This window comes from Poromitra crassiceps, assembly GCF_964638095.1.
Source record: "Poromitra crassiceps genome assembly, chromosome: 4".
In the NCBI taxonomy this organism is placed as follows: Eukaryota; Metazoa; Chordata; class Actinopteri; order Beryciformes; family Melamphaidae; genus Poromitra; species Poromitra crassiceps.
This window is the reverse complement of record NC_139626.1, coordinates 54,475,436-54,503,080: the sequence shown is the minus strand read 5'-3', so window position 1 is coordinate 54,503,080 and position 27,645 is coordinate 54,475,436. Positions and strand designations below refer to the sequence as shown.

The window sequence follows — 27,645 nt, the reverse complement described above, 5'->3', positions numbered from 1 at the left end:
TAATTGAGACATGGAAAATGGTTAAAAATCTAAATTGAAGAATGAACAGTCAAAGATTTTAAAATTTAAACTGAAAATCTATTTGCAAACAGAATCAAAAAACACAAAAACAATCAAAGTCTGAACCCATTTTTCATTTTAGGCATTACCTTTTTATCATTATTCATTTTAGATTGGAAAAATGCTAAATTAACATTGAAAAGTAAAATTCAAAGTTGAAAATACAAAATTGAAAACTGAAAAATGGAAGTCACGTGACCATTCCGGGGTACGACCACATTTCAAGGTACGCCCATATAAGGTATGCCCACAGACAGCCAAAAGAAAACGGAAGTCAATTGCTGAAAGTCAAAATAAAAGTACCGTATCCTGTGTCACAGGGGCAGCTTGTGAACAGGCAAGGCAGGCAACTGCTTGGGGCCCCAGTCGGTTAGGGCCCCCTGAGGCCTGACAAACTTTACTCCACAGCAGTGACCACAAACCAATGGAAAATTTGCAATGGCATTGAAACCTCCTTATAGGGGCTCCATCGACAATTTTGAATGACATGAATTCACTTTCACTTTCAATTCAAGTCAAGTATGTGACTCATTCCCGTCAAACTTGTATGATTCACGTATTCTCTTGAATTGAAAGTGAATGAAGTAAATGAATTTATCTGGAAGTCAAAAGGAAAGAGAAAAAAAGAGGATGTGGGGAAAAAACAAGTGGAGCAGATACTGATTATAGGCAGATAACTGAATGCTCTTATTTTAGTATAAACCTATGGGGAGATAGGCTACTTGAATAAATTCAGCTAGCAATGGTGTCACTAATATTATTTTTTTAGTTAACCTGGTTGAGCTAATAGTTAAGCTATTAATTGCTATGAAAGCAGGGCAAACAATTAGCACCAGTCACCACTCACCAGCCAAATGCTGGCAATAAAATATAAATCTGCAAGTGGCTGGTAGGTAGATTTGATTCACTCACCACCAGCCAAAAACAAACAATGCTAAACCATTGAGTGGCTGGTAACATTTGAGCATTCACTAGACAATTCCCTTTTTACATCAAAAGTCCCACTAGTACACGTTTTTGTTACCCAGGAAAGCAGCAGGGGGTAGCAGCAGCAGCAGCATCGCCTTTTAAATTTTTATATCGCACTCTCAACCCGTGTTTCCCCACCGCTGCAGGCTGTCTCTACGCCTTCCCTTTTCCCTTCTTCTCTCACGGCTGTCCAGATGCAGCTGTCCACCAGCCAAAACATAATGGTAAAATAAGTAAATAGCCTAACTGATGCACGTTGGAGGAGAAAAAGGTGTTTCAACTAACGAAGCAGAAAACATTGTATCAAAATACTCGTTGTGATGTTAAGATTACATAAATGGCTGTAAAGCATGACTCAAAATGTTTAACGTCACAACGAGGGTCTTATTTTTGAAAGAGCTAAAGCGGATGACCTACTTACATTCTGGCTGACTTGACGCAGTCTATTGGCCCATTTCCACCGCTGGTATCAACGCGGCCCCGCCCAGCTCGTCTCGCTTTTTTGTCTCATTCCACCGATCAAAAACCTGGCCAGCCCGGGTCGAGTCGGGGTTGAGTCGTGCTAGTTTTGGCCCCTGCTTTGTTGAGGTTCTAGCGCTGTGGACCCGGTACCATACGGTGATGTGAAAACACTGCAGACGACTGATTGGTCAGGCAGAATCGTGTCTAGTCTTATCTACTGTCAATGCTGGATACCAGTTTAGTGGGGATTACCTTCTCTTCTGTTATTTCCATCAGTCTTTTGTGTTGCTGCCTTCGGCTCTGGTGAAATAAAAGCGATCTCCTTACTCAGCTTAACATGGCGGCGCTTTGGTGAAGCCGCGGTCTTGCCTGGTGAGAGGCCGCCGGGGTAGAGGCTTCACTCTGTAGCGCAACCCCCGTCCCTCGCGCAGCACATGTGAGTTTGAGTAACAACAAAGTGATATCCATTCTCCTGGCCGATTGTCACATTTGCCCATGTACACTGTAGGTCATTTAGAGGCACCAGTATTTCATAAACAGTTTAAAAGTTCTGTGTATGGATTTAATTGTAACGTTATATGTTATAGTCTACTTTGGAATATGGGCGGAGGGCAGATATGCGGTTGCTATGACGACCAGGTGTGGGCGGGGGCAGATGACCAGCGGTGGAAGCAAAACGTCCATCGGGTTGAAACAAGTAGAGCCGAGTGGTGACGAGCTGTGCAGGGCTGTAAAATGTGGTGGAAATGAGCCATATACGCCTGAGGTTGGCTGGGCTGTGTGGGGTGCATGCCGAGACATGACACTTTTTTCTCTCAGCATATTCCATCAATGTAAAATTAACTCATTGAGTGCCAGCCACTTTTGGAGAACGGACGCTCCCAGTGCCAGAGTTTCAGAGCGTTTTCAGTGATTTCTCGAGGCCCACAGAATATTGTGTGAGATTACTATGTAAACACTGAACACGCACAAAGAACGATGAGACTCTATTCTATCATCTGCAAAAAAAAGTTTATTGATCCCATTTTCCGTTCTTTAGTTATGAGCCGGAGAAGATAGCTTGATTTACCCCAAAACAGCAATTTTTTTCTAGAAGCTGAGATAATTAGCCTTTTGTGAAATTAAACATTTCAAGCACATCACTGACTCTGAAGCTAATCTTTTCTAATGTAGTCACACCTCAAAAATAATTTCCTTCAATAAAACAGTGAAGGCCAGGGAATTTTGTTTGGCAGAATAATATTTTTAGCTGCAACCAGCAGCGCTGGCCCCTGCGTGTGCTGCTGGTTGCAGCTTCTTGCTGGTCTTGATTTGCTGCTGGTGGGCATCGGATATTCTGGCTTGCGTTTGTCAATCCTGTCCTGCTGTCTGGGTCTGTCTGGGTGTTGTGTGCTGCTCTGCGTGCCCCCCCCCCCCCCCGCCCCGCCCGCCTCAACTGCACACTCATCCTCCGTATGGGAGGTGGCTCTCTGCTGAGTTTGCTGTGCAGTGAAGGGTGCGCGACATCCAGCTTTTTTACAGCGTTCCGCGTGTGTTTGTCACCGGCAACCATGCTTCCAGTTGAGAATAATAACAACTCCACGGCTGATCATGCGGATGTGCTGTCGCAACGGACACGGAGCGGCTCAATTGTGGGAGCAGATTGGCTGCTGCAGGCACAGCTACAGTAACGTTATGCTTCATGCATATCGATGCATACGGATGCGATGCGATTTCCGTTTCCCCAACGACTTCTTCTTTGTATTTTCCTTGCCTTTCTGTTATCTGGAGAGCACTGTCGCCACCTAAGGGTTCTGTAAAATAGGTTAGACACATTCAATAGCTCCCATATTGTAAGAGGCGATGTAAGAGGCTTAGATCGACATCCCCCCGTCAAAAAACGCAATTGACGACTTTAGTCGTCTTTGGCACTCTACGTCACTATTTGAATTGACGACTAAAGTCGTCATTGGCACTCAATGAGTTAACTGTTAAGAATCAGCCTGTGGGAATCACTGAATCTCTACTGACTCACGCTGGAAAAGGGGCGGCAACTCAGGAGGACAAGAAGCAAGGTCGGAAAATCACGTGTTGGACCACTGCCAAGATTTATATCTCCGTGACGTGCATTATTATTATTATTATTATTATTATTATTATTACTATTTTTTTTTTTTTTTTTTTTTAATTATTATTATTATTATCGATCCTGACTTGAGGACCCTGTGCACAGCAAGGGTCGCACATATTCAGGGGAGTTTCGCTGAGAGCAATGCTTAAACTTCAACGCTTCAGGCATAGGCGGATTACATGATGGGCCCCTGGCCCTGGACAAATGAAGGACCCCCCTCACAGTGCACAAACACAGAAATAAGGCCAGAATAAGAACTAAGACAGGGGTTCCCATACTTTTCCATCCAAGTATACCAAACCAAATTTCCCAGGGACCACTTCCAGGGCCCGAAATTAACTTTTTGACCCACCGGCCAGTGGCGGGTAGATGGAAAAAATCTACCCGCCAAGCATATTTCTTACCGGCCAAAAAAAAACAACACATTTTTGTGTCACATATATCCATATATATCATTTTTTTTCAGTACATTTCAAGTAGATAAGGTATTACGTTGAAGAATACACACTTGAATAAGAGGGCAGAGTAAAATTTGAAGCAAATTATTTTAATATATTGATTGCTGATTGATTAATCAATAGCCTACATGTCAAGTCAATCTTATCAATACATGTCAAGTCAATCTTGAGCTTAAATTGTTGCAAAAAAAAAACAACGCAACTAAAAGTAATAACTGCGACAGTCTCAGTGCAGACAGCGCACAACTTGGGCTACACACCTTTCTCTCCCACTCCACACCTGGCACCTGCGTTAGCTCTCCTGCACTCGTTCTTGGCTCCGCTTCGGCTTTATTGGTGGTAAGCATTTTGATTAATCTCCTCATCATACTCGCTCAATGAATCAATCGCTCGGCAACAAGCGCGAGCGATTGATTCATTGATTGATTCGCCCGATGTAGGCTGTCAATTTAGCAGAGGTTAAAAGAGCTTCTTACCTCCGCTAAATTGACGACTGCATTCCATTCCACTCCAGTCATGTTTGGTAGCCTATACGGACGGCAGAGCCAGAATGAAACAGTCTCACAAAGCACTCGTGCCAGCTGCGCAGCAAAACACACATAACTATTATCTCCTCATATATACTGTATCATACGAGTGTCGGCAACAACTGCGAGCGATTGATTCATTCATTTATTGATTCGCCCGACGTTAGGCTGTCACGCAATTGACACTGCTACGGGAGAGAATGAAACAGCCTCAGGAAGCACTCGTGTTATACTGCGCTGAACGCACTAACGTTAAACTAACCTTACGTTTCAGACTGCTCCCTTGTATATTGTGGCTGGGATCAGCGCTCCGCAGCACACTCCCAGGCCAGCGTTTAACAGTGGGAAAAATACGCTAGGTGGACACAGGCCGGCTACACACAGTTTTAATATTACATGACGACTATTTTGCGACCCGCCACGTGGCGGACAGATGCCAAATCTAACACGCCAAAGCAAAAATATGCCCGCCATTGGCGGGTGGCGGGCTCTAATTTCGGGCCCTGACCACTTCCACTGCGTATACCCCCCCCCCCCCCCGCTCCAATAAAATACAATTTGCTGATTTAACCATGCAATAGCAGCAGAAAGGCTAAATGACAATATAAGGCTACTAGCTGGTTCAAAACAGACACACACACACACACACCTGCCAACATTAGGCTGTGAAAAAGAGGACCCCTTTGAAAATGTTTTTTTCCCTCGCCAACATTTTGTCTAACTTTGGAGTGTTATTTAGCTACTTTCCTGACAAATTAGCATGACATGCTTGGTACAAATTGATTCCTTAAGTCTTCTAGTTTCATATGATACCAGAAACTTCACTCTGGCTTGAAAACTGAGCCTGCTGCAGTCTCTGAAAGTAAATGTTAAAAATTGGGATATTTCTCAAATATCGCGATATTTCTGAAAATCAGACGATTCCGGTTAATCCTCAGGGTTAATGTGTATGTAAAAACTGTTTTATGTAAAAAAAAAAAAAAAAAAAAAAAAAAGCAATTCTCTGGTGGACCACAGTTTGGGAGCCAATGAACTAAGACATAATGTACATTCATCTGACTCTCAACAGGATTTACATCCCCGTCAGCCACCTGAACTCAAAGCCAACAGCACAAAAATAAATTAACTCACCTGTATCTCCATAAAGGCAACAAAATTAACGTTTGTGTCCACCAGTCAAATAGTGAATGTTCACATTTTACCAGCCACTCAATAGATTACCATTGTTCTTTTGGATGGTGAGTGAAGCAAATCTACCAGCCACTTTTACCAGCATTTGGCTGGTGGCTGTGCTAATTTTGGACCCTGTCTCAATAAAACAGGATTTATAGCACAGGTACACTCAATTAAAGCCAAAACACAATAACCCTCTAATTGTTCATACACTTATGGAACATTTTGTCAAAAATAAATGGTTGGGGGGGCCCTATAAGGGATCATTTGATCCTAGGCCCGGGCAAGATCTGCGGTGGTCCTGTGGCTCTGGGTTATGGGCCCCCTGAGCTCTGGGGCCCCTGGGCCTGGGCCCAGTAGGCCCGTTCGGTAATACATCCCTGGCTTCAGGACAGGTCATAACATCATAAAGCAAACTGCAGCTAACATCCCACCATCAGATCAACCGTGTGAGTCATGAAACAGAAAACTACCTCAGTGCTTATCTCATGTCCTGACAAAGGCATTGCAGGTACAATACAGAATGAGTTAGTGATCGGGGTACTAAAGTATAATTCATGTTTCCTTTCTAATTGAGACATGGAAAATGGTTAAAAATCTAAATTGAAGAATGAACAGTCAAAGATTTTAAAATTTAAACTGAAAATCAATTTGCAAACAGAATCAAAAAACACAAAAACAATCAAAGTCTGAACCCATTTTTCATTTTGGCCATTACCTTTTTATCATTATTCATTTTAGATTGGAAAAATGCTAAATTAACATTGAAAAGTAAAATTCAAAGTTGAAAATACAAAATTGAAAACTGAAAAATGGAAGTCATGTGACCATTTCGGGGTACGTCCACATTTCAAGGTACGCCCATATAAGGTATGCCCACAGACAGCCAAAACAAAATGGAAGTCAATTGCTGAAAGTCAAAATAAAAGTACCGTATCCTGTGTCACAGGGGCAGCTTGTGAACAGGCAAGGCAGGCAACTGCTTGGGGCCATAGTCGGTTAGGGCCCCCTGAGGCCTGACAAACTTTACTCCACAGCAGTGACCACAAACCAATGGAAAATTTGCAATGGCATTGAAACCTCCCTATAGGGGCTCCATCGACAATTTTGAATGACATGAATTCACTTTCACTTTCAATTCAAGTCAAGTATGTGACTCATTTCCGTCAAACTTGTATGATTCACGTATTCTCTTGAATTGAAAGTGAATGAAGTAAATGAATTTATCTGGAAGTCAAAACGAAAGAGAAAAAAAGAGGATGTGGGGAAAAAACAAGTGGAGCAGATACTGATTATAGGCAGATAACTGAATGCTCTTATTTTAGTATAGCAACCTATGGGGAGATAGGCTACTTGAATAAATTCAGCTAGCAATGGTGTCACTAATATTATTTTTTTAGTTAACCTGGTTAAGCTAATAGTTAAGCTATTAATTGCTATGAAAGCAGGGCAAACAATTAGCACCAGTCACCACTCACCAGCCAAATGCTGGCAATAAAATATAAATCTGCAAGTGGCTGGTAGGTAGATTTGATTCACTCACCACCAGCCAAAAACAAACAATGCTAAACCATTGAGTGGCTGGTAACATTTGAACATTCACTAGACATTTGGCCGGTGGACAAAAAAGTTAACTTTGCACCATGTATGAAAGTTATGAATAGGCTAATAAAATATGTCCTAGGAACTTGAGGAATTCCAATGATAATATTGATGTATTTTTCGTTGGTGTCAGGTTATTAATAAAATGATGGTGATGAGGATGGGAATTTTTGCCTAGAGAGTACAGAGAGTACAGAGAGTACAGACTCTAGAATCGCCACTGGCGTTAGGCTCAGTTAAAGAGCATTAACTAAGGTCATGATTGATACTATGGATATCAATTTTAGGTATTGTTTCTCGGCCCAGAAAATGTTATGGACCCGCGCTTCTGTCTGGCTGTGGGCGTACCTTATATGGGTGTACCTTGAAATGTGGATGTACCCTGAAATGGTCATGTGACTTCCATTTTTCAATTTTGTATTTTTCACTTTGAATTTTACTTTTCAAAGTTAAATCTGCATTTTTCCAATCCAAAATGAATAATGATGAAAAGGGAATAGCCAAAATGAAAAATGGGGTCAGACTTTGATTATTTTAGTTTTTCGATTCTGTTTGCAAATTAAATTTTCACAGTGTCACTGTGGGCGTGCACTTTGTGGTTTTCAAGTATTATGAGGGATCAGCTGAGCAGCATTTTGGTAAACAAACCGCGTCACTGGGTGGCAACGGCAATGGAACCCTATGGAGCCCAAGTGGCGCGAGGCTTGAGTGGCTGACTCTAGCCAGTTAACTCTGTTTACATTTTAAAAACTGCAACAGTTCACACAACTTTAACACAACATGCATCAAACTCTTGAGCTACTTCTGCTCTCACTCAGAATGTCAAAATAAAGCGATGTCATGTAGGCTATAGTTTTTGAGATATTAACATTTGTTTGGCACAACTCATCTACTATTAACTGCCGCGGGGTTCTGCATTTCTGGGTGGCAACTGGCAGTGACGTCACCCTGATTCGTGCTTCAGCACTGTACCACAAACGGTTGAGATATATTTAGAAACAGGAGAGACCACATAACATTTCACTAGGACTAAAATGTAAATTTTGTTTGCGGATTTAAAGAAAATATTTTTTCGATGTAGTTTTTTCAAGTTTTGGTCCAAGTTAAATGTTCTATGGTCTCTCCCGATTCTAAATATAGACGGTTTTAACTTGACAACAAAAACATTCTAAATTGAACCCCCGCTCACTTCCTGTTGCAGTGTTTGCTATGGACATAAAAGAAAGAAAAAAACATTCAAGTGCAGGACTGACCATTTCGTGAAAACCGTCTATAGCTGAACCGTTTGGTTTGACGAAGTAAAACTATTTTTTATAAGCATTTTACAAAATGTCTATGGGAATGTAAATGGCGGATAAAAATATCTGGTAGCCTACAGTTCTGAAGCAGAAAGTAGGCGGTCACTTGAGACAGTCGGCATGTGTGGGAACGCCCACAAATTTACCCCACCCTGACCACGCCCCCAGCCAGGCTGTGACCCAGCGTCTATGACGAGACATCGCACTCACCTGGTTCACACCTCGGGTGTTGGTTTTGTCAATCGGACCGGGTGCAGGGTGAGGCACGGCCACGGGAGTGGAATTTTCTGTTGACCACAATCGCTTGCTATAGATTATTTATGTCTGAGTTTATTGCCAGACTTTTCACTCTTAACTTTGCAAGGCGCTTGGAAGCAGCCATTTATTGGATTTGGTCGCGCTGCTTGCGCAGCCTGTGATATGGGATAAAGAGTGTTAAATGGAGCAACTGGACTGGACTTGTACCGATCTGCCTGCTGCCCGGGCGCGGCTTTTGTTTTTGTGATCACCAGTCAGCCGCAATCTTATATTAGTCAACAGAAAAGTATCCAAAGTTTTGATCCACGGAAAGTTTCGTTGACACTGGATTCCCTGCAGCCTGTTGCACCAGAACGTAAGTTCTCTCTTGTTACTCAGTGGCGCCGTAGTGGAGTGGAAACCTAGGACGATTCTAGGGGCCCTTGAAGCTGACAGGGGCCCTAAAAGCTTGGACACTAGGGAATTTTTTGCAGTATTAAATTATTAACCTATTGTAATGAATATACTATTTTATTCAATGTACTAGTAAAACGAATTGCTTCTTTTTGGCAAAAAAAACGAATCATCTCTTGCACACACACCCCCTTCGATTTTCAAGAAATGGTTTCTCCCTGCTGAGAAATAGGCACGCCTCCCATCCAGGCAGCGTGGTGGTGGGGCAGAGTTGCGCGCTGATCAATCAGATGAGAGGAGAGAGGAGAGAGGAGAGAGGAGAGAGGAGAGAGGAGAGAGGAGAGAGGAGAGAGGAGAGATCAGCAACATGCCAAAAGAAAGAGGAGAGAGAAAAGAAAGGACAACAGTTCCTCACGCAGTTTTATAGGAAGGCAGGTGAGGTGAGTGCTGGAATGGTGCAGCTGCTGTCTGCCTGTCTCTGTGTGAGGCGAGGCAGATAGGCTACGCTACGTGAATCACTCTGCCCCATGTTAACCTAGAACTGTCTAGTCTGTCCCGCGCCATCTGAACATTTATTCAACTTTTCTTAACTACTGGAAATTACCCTGTTAGACCTTAGTGAAATATGCTTACTTCACAGAGTGTTTACATTTCCCTCATGTCTAGCGAACATTTAATCAATGCAAACAATTGTTTGCAAGCCGTTCCTAACTGATGAAGGAGGTGAGACACACACAGCATGCAGCATTGTGTTGAATGACATGGTAGTTGGCACAATTGCAGTGAGTGGGTCTGTGGGGATTTATTTGTAATACTAATAATAATAATAGTAATAATAATAATAAAAAAATAAGAAGGATCAACACAATTTATTTGTCCACATAATGACCATTATATGAAAGGAAAAGGAGCCCACAAATGACAGCCAATGAGAAAAGGAGAACATAATGATATTAAGACTGAATAATGATATCACAACAGTCTCATGCTAAACACTCTCCTGTTGGACTCCACATGTGTATCAATATTCTTTCTAGTCATTAGTTGATAGTGTTTCTTTGTTCCCTCTTGTGTATTCAGAGCAGAGAGAGAGTATGATGATTCAACAGGGATGAGAGTGAGAAAAGGAGCAAATATTGATGGTTAAGACTGAATAATGACAACACTACAGTGTTATCCTAATATAATTTAAAATGCGATATTATCCTCTAAATCAGCTTCAAACAGCCTAACCCTAACCCAATTTTTCGGCCGCCGCCCTTCGGACGCCGGCATCAGTGGGGCCCATGCTATGTCCTGTCATGGGGCCCAAAATCCCTGGCGGCGCCCCTGCAGTTGTTAGCATGTAAAAGTCCACTAAGGGACTGTTCGTTATTTATGAGAGGGGGGGTATGGTGCAGAAAGGGGGAGGGATATCAAATATTTTTTTTAGTACTGGGGAGGGACTTGTGTTTTTTATTTTGGCTTTAGGGAGGGCTATACAACATTCATTTTTTGTATTTTGTATATATTTTAAATGCGTTTTTTCGTTCCAAAATTCGTGTTTACTCCCCTATTTATATCTATGGTTTACCTGTATGGTGACTGGACTTGGTATCTCCCATTCCTTCCTTTCACGTAAACCGCTGCTCCTATGCACTGTGTACAGGCCCTCACTCGGTCCTGCTGTTTGCTTGCATTGACTGGAAACGTTTATCATCGCTTTATATTGTTTCAGAGCTGGAATTGTTGACACATATGCAGTTGGCTAGGCTCAGGGCCGGTTCGAACATATAGGCGACATAGGCGACCGCCTAGGGCGGCACTTGTGCGCCTTCACTTGCAGCTCTCCAAATATTCTCCAGCGCTCTGCCTCTCATGCTCTTCCCCGCTAGATCCATTCTCTCGCCGCTGTCCGCGGCACGAACCGCCCGCCCTACTATGCCTCTGATTGGCCTACCCTGATATTCTTACCCTAACCCAACCAATCATCACTCCTCATGCCTAAACAAGCACTACTACTAGCCAATCAGAGGCAGAGGAGGGCGGGTCATCATGTCTTCTCCATCCCGCTTGAATGAGGAAAAGGGACACGGAGTAAATGAAATGACATAGCCTACAAGTAGACTAATTTACATCATTAACTTTGGGTTAAGGTAGCCTAGGCCATGTGCTCATATGTGTGTACCAGTATTAGTGTAATCAGTAAATAAGCGCGATATTTCTAACGTTGTTTCTGGGTTCCAAAACAATCTGTTTCCCTGTGCAGCGCGCAGTGCGCACTTTGCCTGCCCATTCATTGGAGAGACCAAAATTGCAAGATACAATATCTGAAGTTTCTCAAAGTTGAAACTACCTCTGCAGTAGTAGCCTACAATGAAACAAGACAGACTTAATGGACTGGCAACAATCTCCATATAAAATGAACTGGCAGAGAGAATCCTAATAGAGGATGATTGGATTTATTTAAAGACCTTTGCTGACGCAGCCCCCGCTGGTGTCCACTTCTGAAAGGTAAACAAGCTTTATTTGCCAACAGCTTGTAACAACAACTCGCCTTTGTTAAGTTGTGAATCTGCTGATGATATAGGCTATAGGCTAAATACATTGTGAGTCTTATATTACTGTGGTTGCGCCGCCGTGCGCACATTCCGTGTTTTATGCACATGAGAAAGTGGTAGATAGCGTTGTACAGTGGGTGGTACCAAATACAAGATAGCGGGAAAAAACAACACAGAAACTGAAAGTGAGGATTCATCCTTCAAGATGAAAAACGTACACCAGGATTTGGTACAGAAAACCTATACTTTCCCCCCAACTCCAGGGATTTCGTTGTCATGCGACCATCAAATGGTAAGTGTTATATGGCCGCCGTGCCAATATTGTGGACGCTGCTCCTACAGTATGCACTGTGTACAGGCCTATTCAGTACATTTGGGAGAACGGTCATTAATATGCACGTGTCGGTATGTTTTGTGTGTGTGTGTGTGTGTGTGTGTGTGTGTGTGTGTGTGTGCAGAATAGGTTGTTTTGGTCCTGCAGTTTGCTTGGTGCATTGACTGGAAACGTTTATCATCGCTTTAGCCTATATTGTTTCAGAGCTGGAATTGTTGACACATATGCAGTTGGCTAGGCTACTGTAGGCTTTATAACTAGGAGATGAGGCCATATTGGGCTGGGTACTATTAACGTTATATGCCCCCCGCCCCCTCTCCCCCCCGATGTCGGGCGCTATCAAACGTAGCGTTCTTCAGTAAGCTACTACCTTTGGTGTGAATATGATAAAGTGTGGTTATTTATGGTGGAGGGAGGGTGATGCATTTATCTCCAGTCACTCAGGGAGGGACATGGGAAAATATTTATAGATCTGGGGAGGGTGAAGGAACAAAACGAAAACAAAGTCGCCCCTGCACCATACCCCCCCCTCTCATAAATAACGAACAGTCCCTAACTGCTGCGTTCAAACTACTTAGTTTGACACTAAAGTTATGTCTGTTTAGTTGCACCACGGAGAGGTAAGGTAGGCCTACATCTTAACCCATCTTAACTGATAGGCTACTCAACTTGCAGCCCGCGATAGGTTGCAATGTGGGGCCCCTGATCATTTTCTAATTCACAATGAAAACAAACGTTAAATAAAGTTTGACTGAGGTGCTGCTAAATTGTCAAATATAGCCACCTTGCTGCCCAGGTAGCCTACTTAACTAACTTAACTTAACTTAACTATCCTGTGTGTGCACAATAGATTATACATGATGCACAACTTCTTTACTTCCTGAAATTAGCCTACAGCTTCTTTATTTCCTGTCATCACTATTGGATGAACTGATTAATCAGGTGTGCCTGATCATTGTTGTGACTGCAGCAGCACACCTGACATTAATCAGTTCATCCAATAGTGATGACAGGAAATAAAGAAGCTGTACTAATTTCAGGAAGTAGTGGAGTTGTGCATGTAGCCCATTGTCAGAAACTCCGGCTGATGACCAAAAAACCTACACCTACAATGTCTGTTTATTAACTGGCCCCTGGCCTCCTGTCATTTAGGTAAAGTGGCCCCCGGGCAAAGCAAGGTGAGTATCCCTGTGTAGTCCTTAAACCCCACACTAGTGTTGCAAACTCTTTTCCAAGCAAAGGCGGTATTGGCTGCTCAGAAAGGCGCTAGAAGGCGCTAAATGACGTCACATGCTAATTTGTATATCGAATTATGCTTAAAAAAACACACCTCGGCGTAGCCGTTGTAATTATTGACTGTATGCTTGTAAAGTTAACAAGGAAAGAAGCTCCACTGAAGCGCTGTGTGTGTCAGACAGGCAGATGAGAGAGAGAGAGAAAACCCAGCAGCAGCCGCACCAATTTAAAGGCAAAATCCGTTCAATTCAACACAATTAAAGGGCTAATCCAAACAGCCCAGACAAACACAGAGGATGTTTCCAACTTGCTTCAGTCAGACCCAGCTTGTGTTCAAACACTTGATGCACTGAACAATGAAACTGATGGGACATGCTGTAGTGGTGGACGATGTTAAACCAATACACTTTTTACATCAAAAGTCCCACTAGTACACGTTTTTGTTACCCAGGAAAGCAGCAGGGGGTAGCAGCAGCAGCAGCATTGCCTTTTAAACTTTTATATCGCACTCTCAACCCGTGTTTCCCCACCGCTGCAGGCTGTCTCTACGCCCTCCCTTTTCCCTTCTTCTCTCACGGCTGTCCAGATGCAGCTGTCCACCAGCCAAAACAAAATGGTAAAATAAGTAAATAGCCTAACTGATGCACGTTGGAGGAGAAAAAGGTGTTTCAACAAACGAAGCAGCAAACATTGTATCAAAATACTTGTGATGTTAAGATTACATAAATGGCTGTAAAGCATGCCTCAAAATGTTTAACATTACAACGAGGGTTTTATTTTTGAAAGAGCTAAAGCGGATGACCTACTTACATTCTGGCTGACTTACATATGCGCCTGAGGCTGGCTGGGCTGTGTGGGGTGCATGCCGAGACATGACACTTTTTTCTCTCAGCATATTGCATCAATGTAAAATTAACTGTTAAGAATCAGCCTGTGGGAATCACTGAATTATCTCTACTGACTCACGCTGGAAAAGGGGCGGCAACTCAGGAGAACAAGAAGCAAGGTTGGAAAATCACGTGTTAGACCACTGCCAAGATTTGTATCTCCGTGACGTGCAGACCTGTCGCGTAAAAACCCACCTAACTTGCAGGGTCACTCAATTGGCTAAACGGCCTGGCTTGGAAACTTTTAGACTGAAGAAAATGCCACTAGTTTGTGGATATTAGTGGGATTTTTGGCCAGTCTAAAAGGGGCTCAAGTGACTATTTCTAATGTTGCAATCAGAACATCAAAGAAAAGGAGCTCAACAGGAAGTAAATCCACTGTCTCATCGTCTACCTCATCTGCTTGTATGAAAACTGAGGCAGACATGGCTGCACTCATCACCCGTCAGAGGCTGTTAACTCATTGGCTGCCAGCCACTTCTGGAAAACGGACGCTCCCAGTGCCAGCCCTTTCAGAGCGTTTTCAGTGATTTCTCAAGACCCACAGAATATTGTGTGATATTACTATGTAAACACCGAACACGCCCAAAGAACGATGAGACTCTCTTGTATCATCAGCAAAAAAAGTTTATTGATATAATTTTCCGTTCTTTAGTTATCAGCAGTAGAAAATAGGTTGGTTTCACCAAAAACAGACATTTCAAACTAGAAGCTGAGATAATGAGCCTTTTGTGAAATGAAGCATTTCAAGCACATCACTGACTCTGAAGCTAATATTTTCTGATGTAGTGACACCTCAAAAATAATTTCCTTCAATAAAACAGCGAAAACAAAGGAATTTTGATGGCAAAATAATATTTTTTAGCTGCAACCAGCAGCGCTGGCCCCTGCGTGCGCAGACCCTACACCTTCTTGCTGGTCTTGATTTACTGCTGGTGGGCATCAGGTATTCCAGCTTGTGTTTGCCAATCTGTCCATCGAGCCTGCTGTCTGGGTCGGTGTTGTATGGTGCCCTGCGTGCCCCACCCCCCTCAACTGCAAACTCCTCCGTGGGAGTGTCTCTGGTGGCTCTCTGCTGCACGAATTTTCTGCTGCACGTTTCAAAGTGCGCTGCACCCAGCTCTATTTTCACAGCGAACCGCCGTTTTTGTGCGCCGGCTCCCAGCGCTTCCAGCTGAGAATGATTTGGCTTTTCAGAAAGACGCTGGTGTCGGGTGCTCCTTTTCTGGCAACTAATCATGTGGAGGGGCTATCGCAGCGGAGACGGAGGGGCTCAATTGTGGGAGCAGATTGGCTGCTGTTGACAGCTAACGTTACAGCATGCATCGGTTTCCGTTTCCCCATGGCTTCTTCTACTCTTTTTTTTTTTCTCATCTTTCTCTAATCCGGAGAGCACTGTCGCCACCTAATGGGTCCGTAAAATAGCTTATACACCTTCAAAATCCCCCATACTTTTACAGGAGATGCATCAGGCTTTGATCCACGTCCCACTGTCAAAAAACGCAATTGACGTCACGTATGCAGTGCACCTATTTAATGATGTATGCAAAAAAAATCACAAAAATCTAATTCCTTTAGTTTTTCACACTTTTTCACATCAAAAGTTCATTTTTCAAGATTTCATTGATAACAGTAATGTACAGTTGGCTGACGTCACCTAGTACTATCAAATTTCTACCCCATTTCAACCAATCATATCACGACATGCAGCTGTCAATCAAATCTTCATTTTAGGAGAATTTTCTCTTCCAAATGAAGTAGAAAATGGCGCCTAGTGCCTGTCATCTGGCAGAATTCCTATCCCATAAACTAACTACTAACTTGGCCAATTGCATGAAACATGAACAAAAAACAAAAACTATAATCTCTAAGAATGCAAAGAAATGTAACTGGCTCGTTAAAACGCGCATTCCAGGAATATCGTATTTACAGAAATAGCGTAAAAGGTGCGCGCTTGAGAGCGTGGTAGTCAGGGGTCTCCCCTCGGAGATTTCAGGCGGGCGGGCAGCACCCATGCATAGGATTGTCCGCTCGCTCCGTACGAAGCAAGTGGCTGCCTGGTACTCCGCGGATCCCACTCGCGTAGCACGACAACACGCTGAATTCCACTCAATTTGGGGGTGGAACACGCCATGATTGACCAATGCCAAAGCCAGTCGACAGAATTGTCAAATCAAATCATCGACACGCATATGGTCCGCCTCTCAATTTGTTTTCAGTCTCTGACGCGCCTGCTATTGCATTCGCCTCCGGTTCACTTCGACTTTAAAGGACAAATATGCTTTGGAGGAGGAAGAGGAGCAGCTCAGGAAAAAGAAAGAGCAGCTTAACTTGGAGATGGAAATAGCTGCATCAATGGCTAAAATAAATGTATTGAGGATATCTGACGGATCTGGAGTGTCTAGTGCTTTACATGGAAAAACAGATGGAATGGATTCATATTTGGAGAGAGAACACAGGAAGGTTCCAACACTGAACGCTGATGCTGAGACATTTGTTCCTGTGGCAACAGGGCAGCCATCTCAGTCCATCTCTGTAGGTGACCAGCTAGTAGCTACGTCCACATTTGTTGGATGCAAGAAGACCTAAAAAGATAAATGTGATGCTGCAGCCTCAAGCCACATTGTCAAACCAGCTGGGGCCAAAGTCGCAGGCTAAAGCTACATACTCACACCGGCCTGGGCCAAAGCTCCAACAAAGTGGAACACAGAGCATCCAAGTATGTCATCAGTTTCAGTCACAACCGGACAATCCTGCACCTCTAACACAAAACAGTAGCGATCATCATCATCATCAGTCTTGGAGAAACAAAACAAAATTACATGATTGCTGGCTAGAGATGCTGCGATCCGATCATGTGATCGGATATCGGCGCGATATCAGCCAAAAAACATGGATCGGATCGGATCGGATTCCAGCGAAAATGACCGATCCAAGGCTCCGATATAAGCACTCCATTCCATGACTCCGCTCCAGGATTTCTATCCAGCATGCAGCAGCAGCAGCAGCAGCAGCACACAGAGGCCAGGGCCAAAACGTCAGACACACCCGTCCTTAACCTATGTGCGATTCGAAATCACGCGTCCGCACCATAGACTGGCAAAACATGGCTGCCCCCAGTGTGGCTGACAGAAACAACCACTATTGCAATTTGCAAGACATGTCCCGCAAGGTTTCTGAGATTAGGGGAAAGTCTGAGCTGGCGTTACGCTAAACCAAACGTGGGGATGAGGCAGCGGATTTGTTTTGGCGTTAACGTTAGTTGTTGTGATGATGGCTAACGGGGCTAACGTTAGCTAGCTGGTTAGGCTATCTAGTTGCAGGGATGCGCTCCACAAGCTTGTTGTGACCAAAACCCCCGCATTTAAAGCATTTCATACTCCCAGAGCTGGCGTAAACCATAGAGAACCTCATGCATTAGCCTACTCAAAATGTAACGTCCAGGGTTTGTGTCTCCAAAATCAACTAACGTTAACGTTACATGCAAGCTAACGTAGCTAGCTGCGGAGCACTCATGATCTATAAGGAAAACGAATGCGCACATAGCCTACATAATTGTCAACATCACATACATGTATTTTCTTTAATCTAGACTACAGGCATCATTTTTCAGTCAAAAGTGAAACGACACAGATGGCGTATAGTGAGGCTTTCCATGCCTCACTATAGAACTGGCCCCATGCAAAATTCAGACCGCTTATATGTTGCCGTCATGCCAATAAGAGTCTAAATGTATTTTTTTATGTTTTATCTGCAGACTAAGCAGCTAGGCTTTCGGTTCTATAAAAGCCATTATTTTTTGTAATGACTATTGAGTGATACACTTTACTAAAAAAAATATTATATCACAATAGTGATGTCAGATTTGCTTAGGTCAGAGCTATGGAATATTAAATCCATCTTTGCTCACAACATTTGCCCTTTCTTTCTTCTTCTTTTTTACCCCAGGTGTGCATAAAATACAGGTTAAGAACTTATGATAAAGTCATGGAAATCCATTGGTCAAAATGTGTATGAACCCTGAAGGGTTAAATTGAGCATTTATGAGAGATTTCAAAAATATCGAGATATATATCGTGTATCGCGATATAGCCGAAAAACATTGCAATATTCTTTAGAGGCCATATCGCCCAGCCCTAATTTGATTGTTATGTTTTAGTTTTACATCAAATGAATTAGATGAACTAAATTGTTTACATACTATATTACCAAAGCACACACATACATACCTAACCCTAAAAATGTTTGTTGCCTGCTAGCTATCAGACAGCATAGAGAGACTTAAATATGTGCTGTATCGGTATCGGATCGAAATCGGTATCGAATCGGGTATCGAAATTTGATCGGAATCGGATCGGTTTTGAGCTAAAATATCGAAATCGGATCGGAATTGAAAAATCTTGATCGCAGCATCTCTATTGCTGGCTGAGCAACAGTCCCTCTTTTTCCTTCCCAGATGAGACATTCAGATTTTTGATGGAGACCCTCTACAGTTTCAAACCTTTGAGCATAGCATCGAAGAAAAGACACACAAAGACTGCTTATACTTTCTTGAGCAATACACAAGAGGACAGCCAAGAAGCTGTCAGCACATGCCTCATGATAGTGAGTGCAAGGCCAAATCTTTGCTTCAAGAACATTTAGGCAATTCACTGAAAATCACTTCTGCCTACATGCAGAAAGTTTTCACATGGCCACTCATAAAGTCTGAGGACACATGATTTGGACGTTTCTGCTAACATGATGCGGTCAGTCATTACAAAGTTGCCTTATAAACTCAGGGGTGGATGGAGAGATGCTGCCTGTGACTTGCAGGAGGAGAGGCATCATCGCAGAGCTGCCTTTCATGACATTGTTGAGTTTATTGAAAAGCAAGTAAAATTTCATGTGACCCACTGTTTGGAGATCTGCAGGATTCTCCAGCAGCAGCAGCAAGAAAGGTGGTGAGACACGCTAAACCTCAACCATGGTCTAATTCTAAAGCAACAGGAAGTAGCTTCGCCATCCGGGGCCCCACGGAAAGAGCCGAGCACCCACGGGGAAATGGGGGGAGCGAGAGAGAGATCATTTATATTCCTACTGCATGTGCCTGTGGCTGGGTCCTGTCAACATGTCAGCACTCACGTTTTGAAGTCCACCTGTTGTTTTAAACTGCCAAAAGTAAACACATAAATTAATAGCAGATGACGTCAGGGTTTAGCAAGCCCAGATTGCAGTGCTCAAAGAGGAAGGGGAAATGAGGACAGGATGACGATATATATTATTAGATATATCGGAGTGGGAACAAGTTGGATAAACTGTCTAAACTAAAGGCTAAACTGGTTTGGTCTGTCTATATGCACAAAATGATTGTGTAATCAGAGGGCCTGACTCAGGGCAGGGAGAGGCGATAATTACATGACAACAGTCTAATCTTAATGTTGATATTCCTCGAATTTGGATTCAAGTGGCAAATTTTGTCTTTGGCGGGAGCCGCCACACTATAGCTTGAGGAGGGGGGGGGGTTGTTTGTTTGTTTGGGAGTTTGTTTGCATGCGGCACCCACTGGCAGAAACATAAATCGGCGCCTATGGTTGGCAGTCACATCGTATCAGACTTGGAGGTAGCTGGACTGGACGCAGATTGTTTCTGTGAGCTACCGGAAATTTTCACACAGAAATGCATGCCAGTCCATCAAGGCAACACAGTGTTTCCCATACATAAAGGAATTTGTGGCGGGCCACAATTTTTTTTTACAGTGCACCTGAACGCAACATGCAAGATATCCGCTGAATAAGTGTCCAATAAATGTTCATGTCATTCTGGCCAATACTTCTGTTATAGCATTTCAGTCTGGAATATGGAATATCTTTCAATAATCTATGATTTAGCTGCTAAATTGTCAAATACCGCCATCTGCTCGCTACCCAGGCACTTATGTATGTACTTAACCTAACTAACTTAACCTAACTATCCGGTGTGCACAACACTGTCAGCCTAAACTCCGGCTGACACCCCAAAAACCTACAATCTGCTACAGAAAAATGTATATTGTTTGTTTATTAACTCATTGAGTGCCAATGACGACAATCGTCGTCAATTCAAATAGTAACGTTGAGTGCCAATGACGACGATTGTCGTCAATTGCGTTTTTTGACGGTGGGACGTGGATCAAAGCCAGATGCATCTCCTGTGAAAGTATCGTGGATGTTGAATGTGTAAAAGCTATTTTACGGACCCATTATGTGGCGACAGTGCTCTCCAGATTAGAGAAAGGTGAGGAAAAAACAGAGAAGCAGCTGTGGGGACACGGAAACCGCATCGGTATGCATCGATATGCATGAAGCTGTGCCTGCAGCAGCCAATCTGCTGCCACAATTGAGCCCCTCCGTCTCCGCTGCGATAGCCCCCTCCACATGATTAGTTGTGGAGTTGTTATTATTCTCAGTTGGAAGCGCTGGGAGCCGGTGACAAATACACGCGGAACGCTGTGAAAAAGCTGGGTTTTCAGTGCAGAGCAAACGCAGCACAGAGCCACCAGAGACACACCCACAGAGGAGGGGTTTGCAGTCGAGGGGGGTGGGGCACGCAGGGCAGCATACAACACCGACCCAGACAGACCCAGACAGCAGGCTCGATGGCCAGATTGGTTGGCAAACACAAGCTAGAATATCTGATGCCCACCAGCAGTAAATCAAGACCAGCAAGAAAGTGTAGGGTCTGCGCAGCAGGGGCCAGCGCTGCTGGTTGCAGCTAAAAAATATTATTTTGCCAAACAAAATTCCTTTGTTTTCGCTCTTTTATTGAAGGAAATTATTTTTGAGGTGTCACTACATCAGAAAATATTAGCTTCAGAGTCAGTGATGTGCTTGAAATGTTTCATTTCACAAAAGGCTGATTATCTCAGCTTCTAGTCTGAAACGTCTGTTTTTGCTGAAATCAAGCTATATCCTCCGGCTGATAACTAAAGAACGGAAAATGATATCAATAAACTTTTTTTTGCTGATGATACAATAGACTCTCATCGTTCTTTGGGCGTGTTCGGTGTTTACATAGTAATATCACACAATATTCTGTGGGCCTTGAGAAATCACTGAAAACGTTCTGAAACTCTGGCACTGGGAGCGTCCGTTCTCCAAAAGTGGCTGGCACCCAATGAGTTAACTGGCCCCTCGCCTTCTATCATTTCACGAAAGTGGCAAAGCAATTTGACCCTGACCTATAGGGAGAAATTTAGTTTGTCATTGTAAACCCACAGCACAGTAATGATGACATGTTCTTCATAGATCTAGCCTTTTAATTTTGCTCTTAAGCTTTCTCAAAGTACACCAAATTCATGCATTTTACTTTAAAATGTTTAAAAAAATCTTGCGGGGGGCATGCCCCCGCTCCCCCCTAGGGGGTCTGCGGTCCCCCACCACAAATACTCAAAATCCTGTGGGAAACACTGCAACATTCTTAAACAGGAAGATCTTTTAAGTTGGCCACACCTTAAACATATGAAGATCAACAAGATTGACTCAGGGGTGGAGCTACTTATTGGCACCAATGTTCCCAAGGCCCTAGAGCCATGGGAAGTTGTTCAAAGTGTGGATGGCGGTCCTTTTGCAGTTAAAAGCAGAGGGGAACCGTCTGAGCCTTCTAGGTATTCAGTGAAAGCCCAAGAAGAAATTGAAAAGCAAATAATTTCCCCCCTAATAAATTATTTGTATTTGTTATTTATTAGTTTTTATTCACTGAAATAACAGTAATTATAGCTGCTGCGCAGCAATGGGTCGTGGCCAGGCACGACCCATTGCAGACTGGATGCTTGCTGGTGGTGTTTTATGAGACTGGATGCTTGCCTGTAAAAACACACACTGCTTTCACTTATATAGGGTGGGCCAGGAAAGATTTATGACATCACTGATGACATCACAATTGCTCGAGTGACATCACTGATGGCATCACAATTGCTTGAGTGACTGATGACATCACAATACAACCTAAGATCCTCTTTAGGCAGTGTATCAACATTTTGATGTACTGTGGGCTCAATTTTTGACCAATCGAAAATCTGTTTGAGACTTTCGTGTAGGACAGTCTAACGATGCAGGTGCTGAAGTTTGGTGTCGTTTGAAGAAAAAATGTGGGAGGAGTAGGGTTTAATTAGTTTTACAGCTTTTGCAGTTTTGCGGTCTTTAGACATCATAATTGGCCATAGGTTGCAGTGTACAAAAGTTTCTCCTCATTTGGGCCCACATTTCGGTGAAAGTTGCAAAGCCGTAGCACGTATGCCTGATTTTTTATGAATTTTCAAAGTTTGAAACTTTAGACGGTCGCTGTGGTGCCGCCATTAGGACTATTGGCGCCAAATTAGCATCAAAGATGTTTGGCATAGGACTGGACCTTTGTGCAAAGTTTGGTTTATTTTCATGCATGGGAAGTCGAACTTCCCGAGAGAATAATAATAATACAGGCAAATACAATAAGTGGCCCTGCCGCTTTGCTGGCCCGGCCACTAATAAATGTAACGGCCATACCAGGGGTTCAAGCCTTGAACAAATGCTTAGGAAGAAAAGCACTCGAGCAACTGATGACATCACAATTGCCTGATGACATCACAGTCTCATTGATGCATTGTGACATCACTGATGATGTCATAGCGATGTCATGAGACCACTGACAGAGATGCAAACACACACATCCACGCAGTATAGTATATAAAAGGGAGCATGTGGGCCATGTTTGTTTGTTCGGTGCCCCGTCTATGTGCCGACACCCCGCAGTGCTGACACCCCGCAATGCAGCGCGACGGTGGACCGGCTGGAGCTAACCTCTCTCAGCCCTCACGCCTAAACCTAAGCTCCCAGCCCCCACACCTAAACCTAACCTCCCCCAGACTCTAACCCTAAACTATCCCACCCCCCACGCCTAAACCTAACCTCCCCCAGACCCTAACCCTAACCTCTCCCACCCCCCACGCCTAAACCTAACCTCCCCCAGACCCTAACCCTAAACCTAACCTCTCCCACCCCCCATGCCTAAACCTAACCTCCCCCAGACCCTAACCCTAACCTCTCCCAGCCCCCATGCCTAAACCTAAGCTCCCAGCCCCCATGCCTAAACCTAACCTCCCCCAGACTCTAACCCTAACCCTAAACCTAACCTCCCCCAGACTCTAACCCTAACCCTAAACCTAACCTCTCCCCGTGGAGGGGCTTGTGGAAACGAGGAGCCTCAGTTCACCCATTACCTACACATCTGCAAGATAAGGACTTTGGACAAGGCTGTATCCATGGCGATGGACATTCCTGAACCGCTATGTTTTCGCTTACCAACCGGGAAAGAAACGGCCCCCTTATCTGACATACTGCACACAAGGACATCCACATTCCGCTCACTCAAAACAGACACGCACACACTCACACAATCTTCCCTCCCCCCCTCATGCCGTTCGGTCCAGCCTATATCAGCACCTGCAAACTACCCACTAGACGCTCACCCCCACACACCCCCCCCCCCCCTCCCTTCTCTCGATCACAGCGTATCGGAGACATGTCACATGGATGCTGCTATGAGCCGATAACATAGCCTCCAGTCCAATGAGGTCGAGCTTCCCCCCCCCCTCCCCACTGCAAACCCCTTCCCAGCAAACCCACTCCCTCCCCATCCTAAATTTTGTTTTGTTTTCAACGGATGTTAATTCCTTACATGTAACAACAAATGTTTATGTATTGTATAATATTCAAGCGTGCCATTATTCCTATTCAATCTAGTAATAATGTAATAGTCTCAATTTGAGTATAGAAGGTGATTCCCAATCGTGTGTGTTTTTGTCTATGTTGTTTGTTGAGGACCGCAATGGAAACAAGCGAGTGCTTTTTATAGCCAGGCTTTATTGTGTTTTTATCCTCGGTGATTGTCCCCTGTATCTTTGTTGACATTTCACCAAATAAATCAATCAATCAATCAATCAATCAATCCCACCCCCCACGCCTAAACCTAACCTCCCCCAGACCCTAACCCTAACCTCTCCCACCCCCCACGCCTAAACCTAACCTCCCCCAGACCCTAACCCTAAACCTAACCTCTCCCACCCCCCATGCCTAAACCTAACCTCCCCCAGACCCTAATCCTAACCTCTCCCACCCCCCACGCCTAAACCTAACCTGCCCCAGACCCTAACCCTAAACCTAACCTCTCCCACCCCCCACGCCTAAATCTAACCTCCCCCAGACACTAATCCTAAACCTAACCTCTCCCACCCCCCACGCCTAAACCAGACCTTAATTAGGAATAACGTCACTGTTAGGCGGCTTTCACATCTTTGTTTGGTCCGGACTTTCCATTTTGATAGGCCTACAAACCCACCCTCCAATCCAATCTCTTCCCAGGCCACAGTCCGGACCAAACAGCAGAAGCTTGGTCCGATGAAGAGAGGTGGCCTCCGTCCGGATCAAACTCATGGTTCGGTTCGGTTGTAGCGTGAAAATATGTTTTTGATGGTTTGGATTTTCTGACCAATTACAGGAGGTTCCAGCAGGCTATCAGAGGAAAAAGGAACCACCGTAGTACAAGGAGGAGAGCTTTTAATTGAAATGTGGTCTACTGTGCATTTGGTTGGAAAGAAAAATCAGATGATGCTATAAAGTCAACTTTCAGGGTATTTTCAGAGAGTATGAGTACTTCAACACCTGGGTATGATTTTTTGTATTGAGGAAAGTGAGCCTACACTGCACAAGCATGTGAAACATCAAATTGCCTCCTGGTCTCTGCAGCATAGACTGTAGGCAACTAAGAAAAGAAAAGATTGAGACCTGGATAAATAAAAATGCTATTGGAATTGCAAAAATTGCACAGAAAATTATCCAAATTGCCCCGAAACATTAACATTTTCTACCCTGTTATTGTGATGTTTCCTGACTTGTTGTCATAACAATATCGGCCAAAATGTTGAGTTTCTGTGGTTTGAGCCTCTGCTCCATGCCTGATAGAGATTCATGACTGTCACTGACGCTTGCTCTGTCACATTCCAGAAGCAGTGCACCTTGTGGTGTAACATAGCTCAGTTCTTTCGTATGGCGCTGTAATCATTAAGCAATACATCTTCACACACAGGAGTGGGAGTATCACCTGAAGATTGCTGCCAAGTTTCTGTGTTGTCTTTGTTTAATCTGCCAACGACCTGTCATGGCCAAGGTGCCAACTAAAGATCGCTGCATCTTTGTCCCTTTTTATTTGGGCTTCCGTGAGAACAGACAAAAGGCCTCCCTCCCTTCCTCATGATTCAATGCAACAATGCAGATTATTTGTCTATAATTATCTATCAGCCTGGTTCAAACTGGATCGTACATGTTAACCCAGATAACCCATTGTCCTGATGTGGACTGTACACCATCCATCTCAAACTAACCAACACTGTTTCATCCAAACCTGATATGCTGTTAGAAAAAAAACATCACGGTTGAGCAATTCCAAATGCATTCAACACACACACACACACACACACACACACACACACAGACACTAAAAAACACAAACTGCCCGAGTGACATCACTTCCAGGTGACCTCTTAGGACCTGCTAAAAAGTGTTTAAAAAAGTGTTAAAAAGTGCAGTCACCTATAGGTCAGCAGTTGACCTGGGTGAATTGATCTCGTGTAAAAAAGCGGGTGGTGTGAAGTGATGTCACTCAACTGGAATTGATGTCAGGCAATTGCTCGACTGTGATGTCATCAGGTAGTTGTGCTGTAGTCACCTATAGTCACCTTAGGTGTAAGATTAGGGATGCACGATATATCGGCAATCATATCGGTATCGGCCGATGTTAGTCATTTTTTAACATATCGGTCATATCGGTATCGGTCAGATGTTGCAATGTTAATATCGGTTATCATTATCAGCCAAATTCTTCACATTGATATGAAATAATGCAGTAAATCTATGATTTATGGGCTTTTCCAAAGGCTTTGCAAATAAAGAAATGCATAACTTTTTCAAATTCAGTGTTAAAGAGCATGGGGCAGGTTAGAGACCCCAATCAGTCAATGTGTGTAGGTGAATTATGGAGGAACTCGATTTTCACATTAAGACACTTACATATACACTACAGTGACTTCTGGGGTCGTTTTACTTTTTGAACTTTTATTTTGACATCTTGGATCCCAAAACTCTGACGTCACAGTGGGGAGTCGCCAGGCATGCTCGTCTGTCCCTCTGTCTGTCGTCACTTAGGTCAGGGCTGTCAGTCACACACTATGGATGCTAACGCCGGTTTTCAGGAGGAAGAGGAGGTAGCAAATGTTTATGCACATGCATGTGATGGTCCTCAGCCTAATTTTGACAGTGAAAGAGAGCAGGAACAGCCCACAACGGACCGCGGAGAGAGAGTTGTGGAGAAGCCTGAAAGCAAGCAGCGGAGGCGGGCCGAGGTGCGGTCTGTAATTCGACGCACACACACACACACAAGCGAGCGGAGGCGGGCCGAGGTGCGGACTGTAATTCGACACACACACACACACACACACACACACACACACACGCACACACACACACACACCGAGTGAGAGTGAGAGAGAGAGAGAGAGAGATAGAGAGAGGGGGACTGACGGAGACTCGCTCTTTCCCCTCCCTCCCTCCCGGAGCGAGTGAGAGAGACGAGAAAGAGAGAGATAGAGAGCGTGTCACCGCGCAGACAGGTACACAAACACACACACACACACACACACCGAGTGAGAGAGAGAGCGAGAGAGAGAGAGAGAGAGAGAGATAGAAAGAGAGAGAGAGAGAGAGAGAGATAGAAAGAGAGTGTCACGCAGACAGGCAGCAGCAGCAGAGTGGAGCTGACAGCTTGTTATCTGCATGCAGTAACCTGGCGACACCCGACCCAAAACTCACTGACAACGACTTACTACAGGCAGCTACTGACTAAATGACTAACTATATACTAAAAACTAACTAGTGATTAACCTACCAACTGACCGACCGACTAACTGGCTGACTGATTGACTTTGACTAGCATACGTACCTGACCTGACTATCTGTCCTGAAATGCGACTGATTTGACCACGGAATTGACGACAGTGGGAGAGGGAGACACGCACGCGGGAGCCACTCCCCACTGTGACGTAGCAGGCTTTTTCTTGTCAAATTAAAAGTCTGTTATTTCCTTCTGAAAAAGGAAGGTGTTTTTCTCCATTTTTTTTTCAAACTTTTTTTTTTTTTTTTTTTAATGCTGCATTAACTTTTCAAATGGACATAGGGACAAGGTTAAGTATACATTTAGCAAAGGAATTACCCTGCTCCATGCTCTTTAACATGTGTTTTTCAGTATGTACAAAATGTGATGATCATCAAAATGTGGTTTTATACAGATCAT

At 43.9% G+C, this 27,645-nt stretch overlaps 1 protein-coding gene across 1 annotated transcript in view; it reads left to right on the top strand.

Moving 5' to 3' along the window:
- The first annotated feature begins 8,927 nt into the window (after positions 1–8,927).
- The window catches only part of LOC310775844 (uncharacterized protein), a 263,961-nt gene continuing 245,243 nt past the window's right edge, over positions 8,928–27,645 (top strand). Inside the window, exon 1 of the mRNA XM_083635971.1 lies at positions 8,928–9,272. The gene's annotated coding sequence lies outside the window, so the exon portion shown is untranslated. The remainder of the gene's footprint in view (positions 9,273–27,645) is intronic.